We start from the raw sequence: 6,000 nt of genomic DNA on the forward strand, positions 1-6,000 counted from the left end.
CAAACCATGACTGATGCTTGGCCAAAATTAAAAAGTAGAAAATGTCCAACCAGCCTCCATCCATCCATTTTCTATACACTTATCTTGTTAAGGGTCATGGGGGGTGGAGCCTAACCCAGCAGCCTTCAGGTTCACCCTGGACGGGTCACCAGTCCGTCTCAGGGCCATCAGGAGCAATTAGGGGTTCAGTATCTTGCTCAAGGACACTTGGACATGGTCACCGGGGGAAGTGGGGATCGAACCAGCGACCCTTTAATTACTAGTCGGCCACTCCATCTCTGAGCCTCTGTAGAAAATGTCCATACTGCAAATTTTTCAAAAAGGACATCAATACCATCAGTAAAATCAAAATTAAGTATCAAAATTCAAAGTCATGGTTGTGTCACATGTGAGCAGCGTTTCAGTGTTGTCACAGGAGAGCTCAAGTCACATGACACTGAATGATACAATGAGCTGGTCATCCTGTATTGATCACAGTGGCGATCTCGTGAGGACGGCGAGGTCAGCGGCGCCGCTATCAGGCCTCAAACTCACTAACCACCCTCACGGCTGGCAAGATTTGTGTCTTAGCAGGGATCTTAGTGCTTTCTCTTAACTCTGGCAGCTGGGGGGGCACCCTCCTTCATCTGCGTCCTCTAAACTGCAGTGTAAACCATTTGCAGCAGAGGCAGTGGGGCCTGAGCCCCCCCTCCCCCCATCATGCAGCCAGCCAGCCCGGCTTCATTGGTACAGTGCAGGGTGTCACTCCTGCAGGAGCGTCGACAGGGAGGGGCTGGGCTTGAAGGCATTGTCTCTTCCTTCAACTTTGGAGTTTACTCAGCAGGAGTGGGTGGTTGTGGTGGAGGAGGCTGCTCCTCCCCCTCCTCCGAGTCACTCACCCTCTCCTCCCCCTCCTCCGAGTCACTCACCCTCTCCTCCCCCTCCTCAGAGTCACTCACCCTCTCCTCCAGCCCTCCTCTCTATCCCTGTACGCTAGACTTCATCGGTATTTGCTTTCAAAAAAGTTGTACCCCTCCTCTCCCTGTCCTCCTCCTCCCTGGCCTATATCCCTCCAACACACACACACACACACACACACACACACACTTAACCGGTATTTAGTTCATTAAATTTTCTGCAGATTTCCAGAAAAGGGATGAAAAAGGAACCCAATCAATAAAGCGGGGGCCTGTGCAGAGAGGCGATGTGTGAGACCAGGGGCCGGAGCAGCACCCGGGGCCCGGAGCAGCGCCCGCGGGCTGGCCTGTGGAGATGAAAGTAGCCACTGTTGGTCTGTGAGCGCTGCAGAGCGGAGCCCCTGAACCGGGCTGAATGAGCTGAATAGGCTCATCCATTCTTCACTCCTTTCACTCTCCGTCGCTCCGACTGTTGGAACTCTTCATTCCTCACAATGGGCAAACGCACTAAAACTTTCTCTTTTTTCTCTCATGCAAATCAGCTCAGCCTGACTGGGTTGTCATCATGTGAAGTGGAAAACACACATTCTCTCACTCTAAAACACCAGCACGCTGGCGCTTGAAACTTCTCTCATTTTACAGATGTATTTACTGATTAGTTTGTGGGGAGGAGTTTTTTCTACTGGTGAGGTTCTGGGACGCGTTGTGGGGAGGCTTTTCTAAGCTCTCCTGCCCGACTTCGTCCGACTGAACTTTTCTCACCAGTTTGCAAAACAACTTCAGACTCCAAGTCATTTGGTGGGGAACTGTAAAGAAAAACCAGCAGAAAGCAAACGGGTTCTTTTCCAGCCGTATGCAGGCCAGAACATCAGACACAGAAGTGGATCTCCTAAGTCCATACATGGGTTTGGAGATCATTAGTGGCGCCTGTTAGATGGGGCTAAAAGCCAACAGCAAACATCGCTGCTTAAGGGCCCACAAAGGCGTCAAGTGTTTGTTGACTGCTCAGCCTGGAGAGCAAACAGCAAACTCGGAATCGTTCAACAATAAGGAGCATCTCCCTGAGCTGCTGCCTCCTCTGACGGGGCGCCCTCCTCCTGGCTGCTGGGGCACTTTTCTATACCAACACCTGAGACACTGACAAAAAAAAAATGTTTTTCTGGTCCTGAAGAAGACCAGAACTTTAACTACAACTAGGTGTTGGTGTGTCTGGCTCCTTCCAACAGAGCCCAGAGCCGAGAGGGAAACTACGGCAGCCTCGGCCAGGAGTTGGCGCCGAGCTCTCGGATCACATCTCTTCCCACATGGATCAAGTTGCAGGAGAGAATTTTTGGGATTCCTGTGTCGGCTAAGTTCAAAGAGCAACTGAGATGTGAAGCCGCCGCCTCGTCCGCCGCGAAGCCGCCGGGCAGCGGCGCGAGGGAGCCTGGAGCTGCGGGCGTCACCCCGCGGGTCCCCAGACCTGCTGCTGTCAGCCTCCCCGAACTTTCCTTACCTCGCCGCCGCGTCTGCTCGCTTCCGAACTTCCTCTCGAGTGGTTTTGTCCGGGGAAACTTCGCCTGGAGTCCGATTCCTTCCGACTAGCGCCGAGCTGCCACCATTGGACGCCAAATGCGCAAACGTGACTCTCCGGATTTGACGCCAAACTCCATGAACCGAGTTATGAAAGTTTGGAAACGCGCAAAGTTAGCACAGCATTGCCAGCGCTGCCGCCCCGCACACTCAGAGCGGAGCAGAAGTCGCTTCCAACTTTTTCTTACAATCCATCTCCGCCAGGAGCGGCGCGTCCCCCTGCTCGCTCTGCGCGCGCTTCAGAAAATTTGTTTCAAAAGTCAAAGTTTGGAGGTAAAAAGGCGACAGTCGTAGCAGAGACATGCGGCGGTGCTGAGATCATCAGGGCTGCTGATCTGTTTTCAATCCGACCCCCTTCCCTCTTCTTGCCCCCCACCACCTCCTCCTCTCTCACTCTCCGAGCTCCCTGGTGAGTTGGGCCATTTGCTGCACCAGATGGGCGGGCTAACGCGATCCAGCAGTTGGAGGCGAGGCTGGAGAGAAGTTAGATAAAGTTACATGTCATGTTGAACCTCCAGGAGGTTTACAGGGGCGCAGTGTCCGTGGGAATCCGTTGGAGTCAGGACTGGGACACTGGGAGGACACACACTCCCAGTCCCCTCCTGTGGAAAGTATCGTGTCGCATCTGTTTAAATGCATTTGAAATCAACATGCGTTGAAAGTTGAATTGTATTTTTTATTAACATTTCACTGGTTGGCTATGAAATAAACAAGTTTCCTCAAATAATACACACACACACACACACACACACGTCAGCTCCACTGTAAACATGTTGCTCCATTAAACCTCTCTGACTCTGTCCGTCAAAGCCAGATAAACAGATCTAGTGGATCCCATCATCAGAAGGCAGCAGAAATGAGGAGGTGCTGAGTGGGTTTGGCTGCAGCAGCAGTGGGACGAGGCCTAATCACTCTGATCATCAACGCAGGAGTTCAAACTCCATACTTACAACCACAGCTTGTAGATTTAAAAAGTTGGCAGCAAACAATCTGTATAATTCATGCTTTGTTTATCCCCAACCAGGCTTTTTGATGTGGGAACCTTTTATTCAGCGGTGCATCAGGGGCAGCGTTGCAGTCGGCACTGATGTGTTGTGGACAAACAGCATCTATAATGCGCTTCATGTAGATTTCATCTAAAATAACCTGGTCCATGCTGCTGCATTTAAATGTGCACAGTCAGGCATGATTAATGGAAGCTTAAGAGACATGAAGAAGTAACAAGAAGAAATACAGTGACTGATTAGGAAAAGTGTCCTCTCCTTAGTAACAGAAGCAAGAACGTGCACCAAAAAATACTGCAAATAAAGGAGCTGCTCTCTAACTCCTCCTCCAGTGAAAGAAGGGAATGAGGAGATTTTTGTCGGATATTGTTTGGAGAAGACAACCCTTTGGAATGTTTGCCTCTGAGGGACAGAGACGGACAAGGTGACTGCTTCCTCTGACAGCTCGGATCTTGAAAAAGAGAACATAGTTCAAAAGGTGATATTTCTGAACAATTAGTTGCTCTTCCAAAACATGTGATTCTCCCATTCAGGGAAACGACTTTGATTGCAGATGTGAGCTAAAGGTTAAATAGAGGAGAATGGACACTGTGGAGGAGACGCTCCTCTCGCTGGAAGACACTGGACAGGAAGAAGGATCTGATCCAGGTCTGCCTGAAGACACCTGCAACACCAACAACAAAAACAACAAAGAACAACAGCAAGAGTAACAACACCAGGAAACAACAAGAGACAACAACAGCAAGAGTAACAACACCAGGAAACAACAACAGCAAGAGTAACAACACCAGGAAACAACAACAGCAAGAGTAACAACAACAGACAACAACAGCAAGAGTAACAACACCAGGAAACAACAACAGCAAGAGTAACAACAACAAAAGGCAACAACAGCAAGAGTAACAACACCAGGAAACAACAACAGCAAGAGTAACAACAACAGACAACAACACCAGAAAACAACAACAGACAACAACAGCAAGAGTAACAACACCAGGAAACAACAACAGCAAGAGTAACAACACCAGGAAACAACAACAGCAAGAGTAACAACAACAACAGGCAACAACAGCAAGAGTAACAACACCAGAAAACAACAACAGACAACAACAGCAAGAGTAACAACACCAGGAAACAACAACAGCAAGAGTAACAACAACAGACAACAACAGCAAGAGTAACAACAACAGGCAACAACAGCAAGAGTAACAACACCAGGAAACAACAACAGCAAGAGTAACAACAACAGACAACAACAGCAAGAGTAACAACAACAAACAACAACAGCAAAAGTAACAACACCAGGAAACAACAACAGCAAGAGTAACAACACCAGAAAACAACAACAGACAACAACAGCAAGAGTAACAACACCAGGAAACAACAACAGCAAGAGTAACAACACCAGAAAACAACAACAGACAACAACAGCAAGAGTAACAACACCAGGAAACAACAACAGCAAGAGTAACAACACCAGGAAACAACAACAGCAAGAGTAACAACAACAGACAACAACAGCAAGAGTAACAACAACAACAGCAAGAGTAACAACACCAGGAAACAACAACAGCAAGAGTAACAACAACAGACAACAACACCAGAAAACAACAACAGACAACAACAGCAAGAGTAACAACAACAAACAACAACAGCAAAAGTAACAACAACAGACAACAACACCAGAAAACAACAACAGACAACAACAGCAAGAGTAACAACACCAGGAAACAACAACAGCAAGAGTAACAACACCAGGAAACAACAACAGCAAGAGTAACAACAACAACAGGCAACAACAGCAAGAGTAACAACAACAACAGACAACAACAGCAAGAGTAACAACACCAGGAAACAACAACAGCAAGAGTAACAACACCAGGAAACAACAACAGCAAGAGTAACAACAACAACAGGCAACAACAGCAAGAGTAACAACAACAACAGACAACAACAGCAAGAGTAACAACACCAGGAAACAACAACAGCAAGAGTAACAACAACAGGCAACAACAGCAAGAGTAACAACAACAGACAACAACAGCAAGAGTAACAACAACAAACAACAACAGCAAAAGTAACAACACCAGGAAACAACAACAGCAAGAGTAACAACACCAGAAAACAACAACAGACAACAACAGCAAGAGTAACAACACCAGGAAACAACAACAGCAAGAGTAACAACACCAGAAAACAACAACAGACAACAACAGCAACAGTAACAACACCAGGAAACAACAACAGCAAGAGTAACAACACCAGGAAACAACAACAGCAAGAGTAACAACAACAGGCAACAACAGCAACAGTAACAACACCAGGAAATGAAACCCAACAGATACACAAGGTAGCACCAGATGGGTGTGCTATAAGGTGAGATGAGTGGTGGGCCAGGTGTGGAGACCAAAGCCGGGGTTCTCAACGTTATGAAGGCGTCTCTCTTCTAACCTGGCTGGATCACCATGGTAACTGATGTGGTGAACCTCACCTGGTCCGGAGCAGGTGAGGGTCCGAGTTTCTGCTTC

The 6,000-nt window shown here is 47.9% G+C and overlaps 1 protein-coding gene across 1 annotated transcript in view; it reads right to left on the minus strand.

The window, feature by feature from the left end:
* The window catches only part of gli2a (GLI family zinc finger 2a), a 75,634-nt gene extending 72,821 nt beyond the window's left edge, over positions 1-2,813 (minus strand). Inside the window, exon 1 of the mRNA XM_086221051.1 lies at positions 2,392-2,813. The gene's annotated coding sequence lies outside the window, so the exon portion shown is untranslated. The remainder of the gene's footprint in view (positions 1-2,391) is intronic.
* Between the last annotated feature and the right edge of the window lie 3,187 nt (positions 2,814-6,000).

This window comes from Aulostomus chinensis, chromosome 12 (assembly GCF_037954235.1).
Source record: "Aulostomus chinensis isolate RoL2024-O1b breed Wild chromosome 12, RoL_Achi_v1.0, whole genome shotgun sequence".
Classification (NCBI taxonomy): Eukaryota; Metazoa; Chordata; class Actinopteri; order Syngnathiformes; family Aulostomidae; genus Aulostomus; species Aulostomus chinensis.